Genomic DNA, 14,844 nt, shown 5'->3' with positions numbered 1-14,844 from the left:
CATGGTCCCACCAGCCCTGCTGGATCTTGGGGAGCAGAGAATGGGATCACAGAGCCACCAGGCCATGGGAGACATCCCACCAGCCATGTGGGATTGCTGGGATCAGGGAATGGGATCACGGAGCCACCAGGTCATGGGGGATGCCCCACCAGCCATGTGGGATTGCTGGGAGCAGGGAACAGGATCATGGAGCCACCAGGAAATGGGAGATATCCCATCACCACTGTTGGACCTCTGGGAGCAGGGAATGGGATCACGGAGCCACCAGAAAATGGGGGACATCCCACCAGCCATGTGGGATATCTGGGATCAGGGAACAGGACCACGGAGCCACCAGGTGATGGGAGACATCAAACACCAGCCCACGTCCATCCTCATCCATGTTTGAACCACCTCAGGACAGCCCTGGGGCCACCAGCTCCTGAGGGACATCCATCCCACCCATGGTGGACCTCTGGGAGCTGGGAATGGGATCACGGAGCCACCAGGTGATGGGAGACATCAAACACCAGCCCACGTCCATCCTCATCCATGTTTGAACCACCTCAGGAGAATCCTGAAGCCACCAGGTCATGGGGGACATCCCACCACCCATGTGGGATATCTGGGAGCAGAGAATGGGATCATGGAAGCCACCAGCTCCTGAGGGACATCCATCCCACACATGCTGGACCTCTGGGAGCTGGGAATGGGATCACGGAGCCACCAGGTCATGGGGGACACTGCACCATCCATGCTGGACCTCTGGGAGCTGGGAATGGGATCATGGAGCCACCAGGCGATGGGAGACATCAAACACCAGCCCGCGTCCATCCTCATCCATGTTTGAACCACCTCAGGACAGCCCTGGGGCCACCAGCTCCTGAGGGACATCAGTCCCACCCATGTTGGACCTCTGGGAGCTGGGATGGGATCATGGAGCCACCAGGTGATGGGAGACATCAAACACCAGCCCACATCCATCCTCATCCATGTTTGACCAGCAGTCCTGGGGCCCTGGGGCCACCACAGTGCTCCCACCTCCAGCGCCCCGGCCCACCACCACCACCACCACCGCGCCCCCCAGCCCCGAGCCCCCCCAGCCCCCGCCTCCCTCACTTGTCCCTGGCGGCCGCCCGGGCGTGGATCCGCGCGTGCCGGGCCAGCGAGGACTTGTTGCTGAAGCTCTTGCCGCAGTGGCCGCAGGGGAAGGGCCGCTCGCCCGTGTGCGAGCGCTCGTGCACCGTCAGGTCCGCCAGGTACTTGAAGCTCTTGCCGCAGGCGCCGCAGGGGTAGGGCCGCTCCTGCGTGTGGCTGCGGCGGTGCATGCTCAGGTTGGACTGCTGGCTGAAGCGCTTGCCGCACGCCGGGCACGGGTAGGGCCGCTCGCCCGTGTGCGAGCGCCGGTGCTTGCGGAGGTCCGAGGGGTTGGTGAAGCTCTTGCCGCAGGCGCCGCAGGGGTAGGGCCGCTCGCCCGTGTGCAGCCGCCGGTGCGTGGTCAGCGTGCTCAGGTGGCCGAAGCGCTTCCCGCACTGCCCGCAGCCGAACGGCTTCGCCCCGGTGTGCGTCCGCTCGTGCGTCCGCAGGTGCGTCAGGCGCCCGAAGCTCTTCCCGCACTGCCCGCAGGGGAACGGCCGCGCCGGAGGGGTCCCCGCGCCGCCCCCGGCCCCGCGGGGGTCTCGCCGGGGTTGGCGCCTCTGGGGGGGCCCTGGCCGGGGGGTCTGGGGGTGCTGCGGGTGGGGAAGGGGCAGCTCCGGGGTGGTGGCGGGACCTGCGGGGGGAGGAGAAGGTGCGGGGGTGGTTCCCATGGGGAGCGTCCGGCTCCGGCCAGGCCGCGCCCACACGGGGGTGGGGAGGGTCCGGCTCCCACCGCGGACCCCCAGATCCTCCCAGGAGGGGGTCACTGGGAGAAGGGTGAGGCTGGAGATCCACTCGGGGGGGTAAGACCCAAAGGAGATGGTTTGGAGCCCAAGGAGATGGTTTGGAGCCCATGGAGATGGTTTGGAGCCCATGGAGATGGTTTGGAGCCCCCTGAGATGGTTTGGAGCCCAAGGAGATGGTTTGGAGCCCCTGGAGATGGTTTGGAGCCCCCTGAGATGGTTTGGAGCCCTCTGAGATGGTTTGGAGCCCCCTGAGATGGTTTGGAGCCCCCTGAGATGGTTTGGAGCCCTCTGGGATGGTTTGGAGCCCCCTGAGATGGTTTGGAGCCCTCTGAGATGGTTTGGAGCCCAAGGAGATGGTTTGGAGCCCCCTGAGATGGTTTGGAGCCCCCTGAGATGGTTTGGAGCCCCTGGAGATGGTTTGGAGCCCATGGAGATGGTTTGGAGCCCTCTGAGATGGTTTGGAGCCCATGGAGATGGTTTGGAGCCCATGGAGATGGTTTGGAGCCCCTGGAGATGGTTTGGAGCCCCCTGAGATGGTTTGGAGCCCCCTGAGATGGTTTGGAGCCCCCTGAGATGGTTTGGAGCCCATGGAGATGGTTTGGAGCCCATGGAGATGGTTTGGAGCCCTCTGAGATGGTTTGGAGCCCCCTGAGATGGTTTGGAGCCCTCTGAGATGGTCTGGAGCCCCTGAGATGGTTTGGAGCCCCTGGAGATGGTTTGGAGCCCCTGGAGATGGTTTGGAGCCCTCTGAGATGGTTTGGAGCCCCCTGAGATGGTTTGGAGCCCTCTGAGATGGTTTGGAGCCCCTGGAGATGGTTTGGAGCCCCCTGAGATGGTTTGGAGCCCTCTGAGATGGTTTGGAGCCCCCTGAGATGGTTTGGAGCCCAAGGAGATGGTTTGGAGCCCTCTGAGATGGTTTGGAGCCCCCTGGAGATGGTTTGGAGCCCATGGAGATGGTTTGGAGCCCATGGAGATGGTTTGGAGCCCCTGAGATGGTTTGGAGCCCCCTGAGATGGTTTGGAGCTCATGGAGATGGTTTGGAGCCCCCTGAGATGGTTTGGAGCCCATGGAGATGGTTTGGAGCCCCTGGAGATGGTTTGGAGCCCCCTGAGATGGTTTGGAGCCCTCTGAGATGGTTTGGAGCCCCCTGAGATGGTTTGGAGCCCAAGGAGATGGTTTGGAGCCCCCTGAGATGGTTTGGAGCCCCCTGAGATGGTTTGGAGCCCATGGAGATGGTTTGGAGCCCCCTGAGATGGTTTGGAGCCCCCTGAGATGGTTTGGAGCCCATGGAGATGGTTTGGAGCCCCCTGAGATGGTTTGGAGCCCTCTGAGATGGTTTGGAGCCCATGGAGATGGTTTGGAGCCCTCTGAGATGGTTTGGAGCCCCTGGAGATGGTTTGGAGCCCCTGAGATGGTTTGGAGCCCCCTGAGATGGTTTGGAGCCCTCTGAGATGGTTTGGAGCCCCCTGAGATGGTTTGGAGCCCCCTGAGATGGTTTGGAGCCCCCTGAGATGGTTTGGAGCCCCCTGGAGATGGTTTGGAGCCCCCTGAGATGGTTTGGAGCCTCTGGTGATGGTTTGGAGCCCCTGGAGATGGTTTGGAGCCCCCTGAGATGGTTTGGAGCCCCCTGAGATGGTTTGGAGCCCTCTGAGATGGTTTGGAGCCCCCTGAGATGGTTTGGAGCCCCTGGAGATGGTTTGGAGCCCTCTGGGATGGTTTGGAGCCCATTGAGATGGTTTGGAGCCCCCTGAGATGGTTTGGAGCCCCCTGAGATGGTTTGGAGCCCTCTGAGATGGTTTGGAGCCCTCTGAGATGGTTTGGAGCCCCCTGAGATGGTTTGGAGCCCATGGAGATGGTTTGGAGCCCATGGAGATGGTTTGGAGCCCCTGGAGATGGTTTGGAGCCCTCTGAGATGGTTTGGAGCCCAAGGAGATGGTTTGGAGCCCAAGGAGATGGTTTGGAGCCCTCTGAGATGGTTTGGAGCCCCCTGAGATGGTTGGGAGCCCCTGGAGATGGTTTGGAGCCCCCTGAGATGGTTTGGAGCCCCCTGAGATGGTTTGGAGCCCTCTGAGATGGTTTGGAGCCCCCTGAGATGGTTTGGAGCCCATGGAGATGGTTTGGAGCCCAAGGAGATGGTTTGGAGCCCATGGAGATGGTTTGGAGCCCATGGAGATGGTTTGGAGCCCCCTGGAGATGGTTTGGAGCCCTCTGAGATGGTTTGGAGCCCCCTGAGATGGTTTGGAGCCCCCTGAGATGGTTTGGAGCCCCCTGAGATGGTTTGGAGCCCTCTGAGATGGTTTGGAGCCCCTGGAGATGGTTTGGAGCCCCCTGAGATGGTTTGGAGCCCTCTGAGATTGTTTGGAGCCCAAGGAGATGGTTTGGAGCCCCTGGAGATGGTTTGGAGCCCTCTGAGATGGTTTGGAGCCCCCTGAGATGGTTTGGAGCCCCCTGAGATGGTTTGGAGCCCCCTGAGATGGTTTGGAGCCCCTGGAGATGGTTTGGAGCCCATGGAGATGGTTTGGAGCCCCCTGGAGATGGTTTGGAGCCCTCTGAGATGGTTTGGAGCCCCCTGAGATGGTTTGGAGCCCCCTGAGATGGTTTGGAGCCCCCTGAGATGGTTTGGAGCCCTCTGAGATGGTTTGGAGCCCCTGGAGATGGTTTGGAGCCCCCTGAGATGGTTTGGAGCCCTCTGAGATGGTTTGGAGCCCCTGGAGATGGTTTGGACCCCCTGAGATGGTTTGGAGCCCTCTGAGATTGTTTGGAGCCCAAGGAGATGGTTTGGAGCCCTCTGAGATGGTTTGGAGCCCCCTGGAGATGGTTTGGAGCCCCCTGGAGATGGTTTGGAGCCCATGGAGATGGTTTGGAGCCCATGGAGATGGTTTGGAGCCCCCTGAGATGGTTTGGAGCCCCTGAGATGGTTTGGAGCCCATGGAGATGGTTTGGAGCCCCCTGAGATGGTTTGGAGCCCCTGAGATGGTTTGGAGCCCCCTGAGATGGTTTGGAGCCCTCTGAGATGGTTTGGAGCCCCCTGAGATGGTTTGGAGCCCAAGGAGATGGTTTGGAGCCCTCTGAGATGGTTTGGAGCCCCTGGAGATGGTTTGGAGCCCCCTGAGATGGTTTGGAGCCCCCTGGAGATGGTTTGGAGCCCCCTGAGATGGTTTGGAGCCTCTGGTGATGGTTTGGAGCCCCTGGAGATGGTTTGGAGCCCCCTGAGATGGTTTGGAGCCCCTGGAGATGGTTTGGAGCCCTCTGGGATGGTTTGGAGCCCATTGAGATGGTTTGGAGCCCATTGAGATGGTTTGGAGCCCCCTGAGATGGTTTGGAGCCCCCTGAGATGGTTTGGAGCCCATGGAGATGGTTTGGAGCCCATGGAGATGGTTTGGAGCCCAAGGAGATGGTTTGGAGCCCCTGAGATGGTTTGGAGCCCTCTGAGATGGTTTGGAGCCCCCTGAGATGGTTTGGAGCCCCTGGAGATGGTTTGGAGCCCCCTGAGATGGTTTGGAGCCCCCTGAGATGGTTTGGAGCCCTCTGAGATGGTTTGGAGCCCCCTGAGATGGTTTGGAGCCCATGGAGATGGTTTGGAGCCCAAGGAGATGGTTTGGAGCCCATGGAGATGGTTTGGAGCCCATGGAGATGGTTTGGAGCCCCCTGGAGATGGTTTGGAGCCCCCTGAGATGGTTTGGAGCCCATGGAGATGGTTTGGAGCCCATTGAGATGGTTTGGAGCCCTCTGAGATGGTTTGGAGCCCCCTGAGATGGTTTGGAGCCCTCTGAGATGGTCTGGAGCCCCTGAGATGGTTTGGAGCCCCTGGAGATGGTTTGGAGCCCTCTGAGATGGTTTGGAGCCCCCTGAGATGGTTTGGAGCCCCCTGAGATGGTTTGGAGCCCCCTGAGATGGTTTGGAGCCCTCTGAGATGGTTTGGAGCCCCTGGAGATGGTTTGGAGCCCCCTGAGATGGTTTGGAGCCCTCTGAGATTGTTTGGAGCCCAAGGAGATGGTTTGGAGCCCCTGGAGATGGTTTGGAGCCCTCTGAGATGGTTTGGAGCCCCCTGAGATGGTTTGGAGCCCCCTGAGATGGTTTGGAGCCCCCTGAGATGGTTTGGAGCCCTCTGAGATGGTTTGGAGCCCCTGGAGATGGTTTGGAGCCCCCTGAGATGGTTTGGAGCCCTCTGAGATTGTTTGGAGCCCCCTGAGATGGTTTGGAGCCCCCTGAGATGGTTTGGAGCCTCTGGTGATGGTTTGGAGCCCCTGGAGATGGTTTGGAGCCCCCTGAGATGGTTTGGAGCCCCTGGAGATGGTTTGGAGCCCTCTGGGATGGTTTGGAGCCCATTGAGATGGTTTGGAGCCCCCTGAGATGGTTTGGAGCCCCCTGAGATGGTTTGGAGCCCCCTGAGATGGTTTGGAGCCCATGGAGATGGTTTGGAGCCCTCTGAGATGGTTTGGAGCCCCCTGAGATGGTTTGGAGCCCTCTGAGATGGTCTGGAGCCCCTGAGATGGTTTGGAGCCCCTGGAGATGGTTTGGAGCCCTCTGAGATGGTTTGGAGCCCCCTGAGATGGTTTGGAGCCCCCTGAGATGGTTTGGAGCCCCCTGAGGTGGTTTGGAGCCCTCTGAGATGGTTTGGAGCCCATGGAGATGGTTTGGAGCCCTCTGAGATGGTTTGGAGCCCCTGGAGATGGTTTGGAGCCCCCTGAGATGGTTTGGAGCCCTCTGAGATTGTTTGGAGCCCAAGGAGATGGTTTGGAGCCCTCTGAGATGGTTTGGAGCCCCCTGGAGATGGTTTGGAGCCCATGGAGATGGTTTGGAGCCCCCTGAGATGGTTTGGAGCCCCCTGGAGATGGTTTGGAGCCCATGGAGATGGTTTGGAGCCCATGGAGATGGTTTGGAGCCCCTGAGATGGTTTGGAGCCCCCTGAGATGGTTTGGAGCCCTCTGAGATGGTTTGGAGCCCCCTGAGATGGTTTGGAGCCTCTGGTGATGGTTTGGAGCCCCTGGAGATGGTTTGGAGCCCCCTGAGATGGTTTGGAGCCCCTGGAGATGGTTTGGAGCCCTCTGGGATGGTTTGGAGCCCATTGAGATGGTTTGGAGCCCCCTGAGATGGTTTGGAGCCCCCTGAGATGGTTTGGAGCCCTCTGAGATGGTTTGGAGCCCCCTGAGATGGTTTGGAGCCCAAGGAGATGGTTTGGAGCCCTCTGAGATGGTTTGGAGCCCCCTGAGATGGTTTGGAGCCCCCTGAGATGGTTTGGAGCCCTCTGAGATGGTTTGGAGCCCTCTGAGATGGTTTGGAGCCCCTGGAGATGGTTTGGAGCCCTCTGAGATGGTTTGGAGCCCAAGGAGATGGTTTGGAGCCCTCTGAGATGGTTTGGAGCCCCCTGAGATGGTTTGGAGCCCCCTGAGATGGTTTGGAGCCCCCTGAGATGGTTTGGAGCCCTCTGAGATGGTTTGGAGCCCCTGGAGATGGTTTGGAGCCCCCTGAGATGGTCTGGAGCCCTCTGAGATTGTTTGGAGCCCAAGGAGATGGTTTGGAGCCCTCTGAGATGGTTTGGAGCCCCCTGGAGATGGTTTGGAGCCCCCTGGAGATGGTTTGGAGCCCCCTGAGATGGTTTGGAGCCCTCTGAGATGGTTTGGAGCCCTCTGAGATGGTTTGGAGCCCCCTGAGATGGTTTGGAGCCCCTGGAGATGGTTTGGAGCTCATGGAGATGGTTTGGAGCCCCCTGAGATGGTTTGGAGCCCCCTGAGATGGTTTGGAGCCCATGGAGATGGTTTGGAGCCCCCTGAGATGGTTTGGAGCCCAAGGAGATGGTTTGGAGCTCATGGAGATGGTTTGGAGCCCCCTGAGATGGTTTGGAGCCCCCTGAGATGGTTTGGAGCCCATGGAGATGGTTTGGAGCCCCCTGAGATGGTTTGGAGCCCCCTGAGATGGTTTGGAGCCCTCTGAGATGGTCTGGAGCCCTCTGAGATGGTTTGGAGCCCCCTGAGATGGTTTGGAGCCCCCTGGAGATGGTTTGGAGCCCTCTGAGATGGTTTGGAGCCCCCTGAGATGGTTTGGAGCCCCCTGGAGATGGTTTGGAGCCCCTGGAGATGGTTTGGAGCCCATGGAGATGAAGCCCATAATCTCTGAGATGATTTTGACCCAAGGAGATGGTTTTGACCCCAAAAAGTTCATTTTTGTCCCAAGGAGCTGGGTTTACGCCCAAAGGGATGGGTTTTGGGGTTTTGACCCCAAAATTTGGGGGTTTGACCCCAAGATTTGGGTCTTGGCTCCACTGAGGTGCTTTTTGACCTCAGGATTGGGGTTTTTGATGCAGAATTTGGGTTTTTGGACCACTGAGATTATTTCTGACCCCAACAATGGGGTTTTTGACCCCAGGATTTGGGTTTTGGTCCCCTGAGATGGTTTTTGACCCCAGGATTTGGGTTTTTGACCTGAAGATTTGGGTTTTTAGTCCATTGAGATGGATTTTGACCCAAGGATTTGGGGTTTTGATCCAGTATTTGGGATTTGGGTTTGTGATCTACTGAGGTTGTTTTTGACCTCAGGATTTGGGCTTTTGGTCCATTGAGATGGATTTTGACCCAAGGATTCGGGGTTTTTGACCCAGGATTTGAGTTTTTGTTCCATTGAGATGGTTTTTGATCCCAAAATTTGGGGTTTTGACCCCAAGATTTGGGTTTTGGCTGCATTGAGATGGTTTTGACCCCAGGATTTGGGTTTGGGCTCCACTCAGACCACCCTGACCCCCCGGGATGATTTCTGGGGCTGCTGAGATGATTTTGGGGTCCCAGCAGCTCCCCCACCCCGTTTTTGGGGTTTTCCCGCCCCCAGCCCGGTACCTCCTTCCCCCGGCTCCTCCTCCTCCTCCTCCTCGGCCGCCTCCTCCCGGGGCGGCTCCGACGGGGGGCTCGGGGGGACCCCCAGAGCTCCAGGGTCCTCCAGGTCCTCCAGCTTCACCCGCACGGTCACCTGGGGGACACGGAGCTGCCGAGGGGGTCTGGGCACCCCCAAACTCTGAGAGGGTTTGGGGATCCCCCAAGAGGATTTGGGCACCCCAAAACTCTGAAAGGGTTTGGGGACCCCCGAGGGGATTTGGGCACCCCAAAACTCTGAGAGGGTTTGGGGATCCCCCGAGGGGATTTGGGCACCCCAAAAGCTCTGAAAGGGTTTGGGGATCCCCCGAGGGGATTTGGGCACCCCCAAAACTCTGAGAGGGTTTGGGGATCCCCCGAGGGGGTCTGGGCACCCCAAAACTCTGAGAGGGTTTGGGGACCCCCGAGGGGGTCTGGGCACCCCAAAACTCTGAGAGGGTTTGGGGATCCCCGAGGGGATTTGGGCACCCCAAAAACTCTGAGAGGGTTTGGGGATCCCCGAGGGGATTTGGGCACCCCAAAACTCTGAGAGGGTTTGGGGATCCCCCGAGGGGGTCTGGGCACCTCAAAACTCTGAAAGGGTTTGGGGATCCCCCGAGGGGATTTGGGCACCCCCAGAACTCTGAAAGGGTTTGGGGATCCCCGAGGGGATTTGGGCACCCCAAAACTCTGAGAGGGTTTGGGGATCCCCGAGGGGATTTGGGCACCCCAAAAACTCTGAGAGGGTTTGGGGACCCCCGAGGGGGTCTGGGCACCCCAAAACTCTGAGAGGGTTTGGGGACCCCCGAGGGGGTCTGGGCACCCCAAAACTCTGAGAGGGTTTGGGGACCCCCGAGGGGATTTGGGTGCTGGGGACCCCCAAAAGCTCTGAAAGGGTTTTGGGTGCTGGGGATGCCCAGAGGGTTTGGGGTTCCCAGGACCCCCAAAAGCTCCTGAGGGAATTTGGGTGCTGGAGATCCCCAAAAGGGTTTTGGGTGCCCCAAAAAGCTGCCAAGGGGATTTAGGCACCCATCACCCCCTTTCCAGCCTCAGTTTTGGTTTTCTTTTCTTGGAAATGATCAGGGATAGGACAGAGTGGGAGGAACATAAGGGGGGAACAAATTATTCCAAATTTGGGGGAATTCCCCCAAACTCCCTCTCGGAAGCCCAGACCCAGACCTGCTCCCACCTCTTCCAAGAGGATTTAGGCACCCACCACCCCCTTTCCAGCCTCAGTTTTGGGGGTTTTCCTCGGGAATGAGCTCAGATTCCCACAGCAGGGATGGGATGGAGTGGGAGGAATACAGGGGGAGGACCAATAATTCCAATTTGGGGGCCAGCACCCCAAAATCCAGACCTGCTCCCACCTGCTCACATCCTGAACCCCACAAAGCTGCCAGGGGGATTCAGGCACCCCCTTTCCAGGCTCAATTTTGTTTTTCTTTTTCCCGGGGAGCGAGCTCAGAATCCCACAGCAGGGATGGTTTGGAGTGGGAGGAACACAGGGAAGGACCAGTAATTCCCAGTTCGGGCCCAGCACCCCAAAACCCGGACCCTCTCCCACCTGCTGCTCCCAAATCCCCTCGGGCTCCTCCCGGGCCAGCTGGAAGCTCTCGGCCAGCGCCACGGCCTGCGCGCAGGACTCGGGGTGGCGCACCCAGACCCAGCTCTGGATGTCCTCGGGCAGGATGCTCAGGAACTGCTCGAGCACCAGCAGCTCCATGATCTGCTCCTTGCTGCGCTCCTCGGGCCGCAGCCAGCGCCGCGACAGCTCCCGCAGCCGCCGCCACACGTCCCGCGGCCCCGCCGCCTCCTGGTAGCGGAACTGCCGGAACCGGAGCCGCCGCTGCTCCGTGCCCGAGCCCCCGGGACCGCCGGCGTGCGCGGGGGTCGCCTCCGGGGGTCGCCAGAGCGGGCGGGGAGGGGGCGGCTCCATCCTGCCCCGCGGTGGGTCTGGGGAGGGAGGGGGAGGGGACGGGGGGATGAAGGAAAGACCCCCCCCCCCCCAATTCCCAGCCTGGCTTTACAAACCCCCCCTTCATTGGGGACCCCCCTCCCCAAATTAACCTCCAAACCCGCCGACCTTTGTCATGCGCCCCCCCACCCCGGAACTGCGGTCCCGAGCCCCCCAGACCGGGGTCCCGACCCTGTAGCCCCCCCCCCCACCCGGTGGTCCCGCAGACCCCTCCCGACCCCGCAGCCCCCCCCAACTCTGGGGGTCCCCAACCCCCCTCCCCGCCCTGAAGCCCCCTCCCCAACCCTGGGGGTCCTCAACCCCCCTCCCCGCCCTGAAGCCCCCTCCCCAACCCTGGGGGTCCCGACCTCCTCCCGGACCCGCGGCCCCCCCAACCCCGGGGGTCCCACATCCCCGCCGGCCCCTCCCATTCCCCCCGGCCCTCCCAGACTTGGGGTGCTGCCCCCCACCCCCAAATCCTGGGGGACCCCCAGCCCCTCCCCACCCTGGGGGTCCCGCAGCCCCCCCCGACCGAGGGTCCTGCCCCGCCCCCCCCCATTTCCAGCCGCCCCGGCCCCTCCCAGCCCTGCAGCCCCTCCAGACGGGGGGTGCCGCCCCCCGCCCCCCAAACCCGGGGGTCCTCAGCCCCTCCCTCCCCATCCAAACCTGGGGGTCCCTCCCGCGGCCCCCCCGAGCCGGGCCCGGCCCCGCGCCCGCCGCTCGCCGACACAAAGAGCGGGAGCGGCCGGGCCTGGCCCCGCCCCCGAGGGCTCCCGGGGGTCCCGGGGGGTCCCGGGGGGTCCCGAGGGCCCCAAATTTCTCCCCCCTCCCCAAATTCCCCCCCCCGGCCCCGCCGTACGTGGGGGAGGCGGCGAGGCTCCGCCCCTCATTGGGCCAGCGCGCTGTCAATTACTTGGAGGCCACGCCCACTCGGCGGGCTGGGGGCGGGAAGCTCGGGGTGGATTGACAGCGGGGACAGCCAATGGAAAAGCGGGATGCGGCAAATAAGCGGTGCAAGGGAGGGAGGCCACGCCCCTAGAAAGGGCTGGGTGTGTTGTGTGATTGACAGCACCGAGAGCCAATGGAAGTGCGAGAAGGTTGAGGAGGCGGGGCCTGATGCGGAGGATGAAAAATTGGGTTTTTTTCTCGGAAAATCGGTAAAAATTGTGTTTTTTCCAGGAAAATTTAGTAAAAATGAGGCTTTTTTTCAGGCAAATCAGTGAAAATTGTTTTTCTTCCAGGAAAATTGGTAAAAATTGGGGTTTTGTCCAGGAAATTCAGTGAAATATTTTTTTTTTTAATCCAGGAAAATTGGTGAAAAGTGGGATTTTTTCAGGAAAATCGGTGAAAAATGGGGGTTTTTTTCCCAGAAATTTGTTGAAAATTGGTTTTTTTTTTCCAGGCAAATCAGTGAAAATTGTTTTTTTTTTTTTTTAATCCCGGAACATTGGTGAAAATTGGGGGTTTTTTTTCAGGAAAATCGGTGAAAAATTGGTTTTTTTTTCAGGAAAATCGGTGAAAATTTGGTTTTTTTTTCAGGAAAATCGGTGAAAATAGTTTTTTCCCCTAGAAAATCGATAAAATGTTGGGTTTCATCCAGGAGAACTCACTCCTGGTGGATTTGAGGAAAAAAGAATTCTGCGGAGCAGGAGAAAAAGGCCAAATAAACTCCAATTTTGGGCCAGACTCCCCCTTTACTCCTTTCCCTGCCACAAATTCTGTGAGCCGAAGTTTAAAGGAAAAGTTCTCAGAACTGCAATTGGATTTTTTCGTTTAAAGCAAATTTAATTAATTTCTTCATAAAAAACCCCAAAACTCCCCAAAAACAACAACAACAACAACAACAAAACCTGTCTGGGAGAATTTGACCTTTTCTTTTTTCTTTTCTTTTCTTTTCTTCTTTCTTTTCTTTTCTTTTCTTTTCTTTTCTTTTCTTTTCTTTTCTTTTCTTTTCTTTTCTTTTCTTTTCTTTTCTTTTCTTTTCTTTTCTTTTCTTTTCTTTTCTTTTCTTTTCTTTTCTTTTCTTTTCTTTTTTCTTCTTTTCTTTTCTTTTCTTTTCTTTTCTTTTCTTTTCTTTTCTTTTCTTTTCTTTTCTTTTCTTTTCTTTTCTTTTCTTTTCTTTTCTTTTCTTTTCTTTTCTTTTCTTTTCTTTTCTTTTCTTTCTTTTCTTTTTTCTTTTCTTTTTTCTTCTAAATTTTTAATAATTTATTTTATTTAAAAATTTAATTTAATTTAATTTAATTATATTTGTATTCAATTTCATTTATTTTATAATTTTATTTTATTTTGTTTAATTTTATTTTATTCTTAAAATGTATTTTAATTTAATTTTCTTTTACTATTTTAAAATTTTATTTATTAATTAAATTTAATTATATTTAAATTATTTTTGCTTATTCCCGCTTGTATTTTCTGAGCTCCCTCGCCAACAGCACCGCTCCCATTTCACGTTCTATTCCAGACTTATGGAACGCCCTTCCCACGGCGCCTTCCCCGGTCCCGGCGGTTCAGAGCGGCCCCGGCACCGGCACCGGCACCGGCACCGGCACCGGCACCGGCACCGGCACCGGCACCGGCACCGGGCGGATCCTGAGCGCGCCCCGCTCCCCTCGGGACACGAACGGGAAGAGCCTTCCCGGGGAGATCCCGGCCGGCGGATCCCGGTGCTCAGGGGGATCCCCGAGAGCGATCCTGGCCAGTGGATCCCGGTGCTCCGGGGGATCCCCGAGGGCCATCCCAGCCGGCGGATCCCGGTGCTCCGGGGGATCCCCGAGAGCGATCCCGGCCGGCGGATCCCGGTGCTCCGGGGGATCCCCCAGGGAGATCCCGGCCGGCGGATCCCGGTGCTCCGGGGGATCCCCGAGAGCGATCCCGGCCGGCGGATCCCGGTGCTCCGGGGGATCCCCCCGGGATCTCTCGGCCAGTGGATTCCGGTGCTCCGGGGGATCCCCCAGGGAGATCCCGGCCAGCCGCTCCCTCCTCTCTGCGTCGTAGAATTCCAGCCGCGCCTTCTCCCGGTCCAGGAGCACCCCGAGCACCGAGAGATCCCGGGGATGGTCCCCGAGCACCGAGAGATCCCGGGGGTGGTCCCCGAGCACCGAGAGATCCCGGGGGTGGTCCCCGAGCACCGAGAGATCCCGGGGGTGGTTCCCGAGTACCGAGAGATCCCGGGGATGGGTCCCGAGCACCGAGAGATCCCGGGGGTGGGTCCCGAGCACCGAGAGATCCCGGGGGTGGTTCCCGAGCACCGAGAGATCCCGGGGGTGGTCCCCGAGCACCGAGAGATCCCGGGGGTGGTCCCCGAGCACCGAGAGATCCCGGGGGTGGTCCCCGAGCACCGAGAGATCCCGGGGGTGGTTCCCGAGTACCGAGAGATCCCGGGGATGGGTCCCGAGCACCGAGAGATCCCGGGGGTGGGTCCCGAGCACCGAGAGATCCCGGGGGTGGTCCCCGAGCACCGAGAGATCCCGGGGGTGGTCCCCGAGCACCGAGAGATCCCGGGGATGGGTCCCGAGCACCGAGAGATCCCGGGGGTGGTCCCCGAGCACCGAGAGATCCCGGGGGTGGTTCCCGAGAGCGCGGCTGGCGGAGAAGAGGCGGCCCTGGGACGAGCAGAGAGCCCAGAGCCACGGGGGATCCCGGGGGTCCCGGGGGTCCCGGGGGTCGGGGGGGTCCCGCAGCACGCCCAGCGCCCAGCTCCGCTGCTGGCCCAGCTCCACCTCCCAGTAGCCCTTCCCGGCTCCCAGCGCGTCCCGCGCCACCAGCGCCGCCAGCGGGAACGGATCCCGCGCGTCCCCGAGATCCAGGAGCCGCGCCTCGGGATCCAGCGCCACCGGAGCTGCGGGGACGGAGGGATCCCCTCAGGGATCGGGGCATTCCCGGGAGAAGGGATTCGCAGAATCCCTGAATCCCAGAATCCCCCAAATCAGAGAAACCCTGAATCCTGGAATCCCAGAATTCCCCAAATCAGAGAAACCCTGAATCCTGGAATCCCAGAATCTCCCAAATCACAGAAACCCTGAATCTTGGAATCCCAGAATTCCCCAAATTCCGGAATCCCTGAATCCCCAAATCCTGTAATCCCTGAATCCCAAAATCTCCAAATCACAGAAACCCCAAAACCTGGAATCCCAGAATCCCCAAACCCCAAATCCCAACATCCCGAGAATCCCCAAATTCCGAAATT

At 59.0% G+C, this 14,844-nt stretch overlaps 1 pseudogene; it reads right to left on the bottom strand.

The window, feature by feature from the left end:
- Positions 1–1,081: 1,081 nt before the first annotated feature.
- The window catches only part of LOC132334705 (zinc finger protein 850-like), a 1,130,993-nt pseudogene continuing 1,117,230 nt past the window's right edge, over positions 1,082–14,844 (bottom strand).

Source organism: Haemorhous mexicanus, chromosome 16 (genome assembly GCF_027477595.1).
Source record: "Haemorhous mexicanus isolate bHaeMex1 chromosome 16, bHaeMex1.pri, whole genome shotgun sequence".
Lineage (NCBI taxonomy): Eukaryota > Metazoa > Chordata > Aves > Passeriformes > Fringillidae > Haemorhous > Haemorhous mexicanus.
The sequence above is the reverse complement of the archived record's forward strand: the minus strand, read 5'-3'. Positions and strand labels throughout refer to the sequence as shown.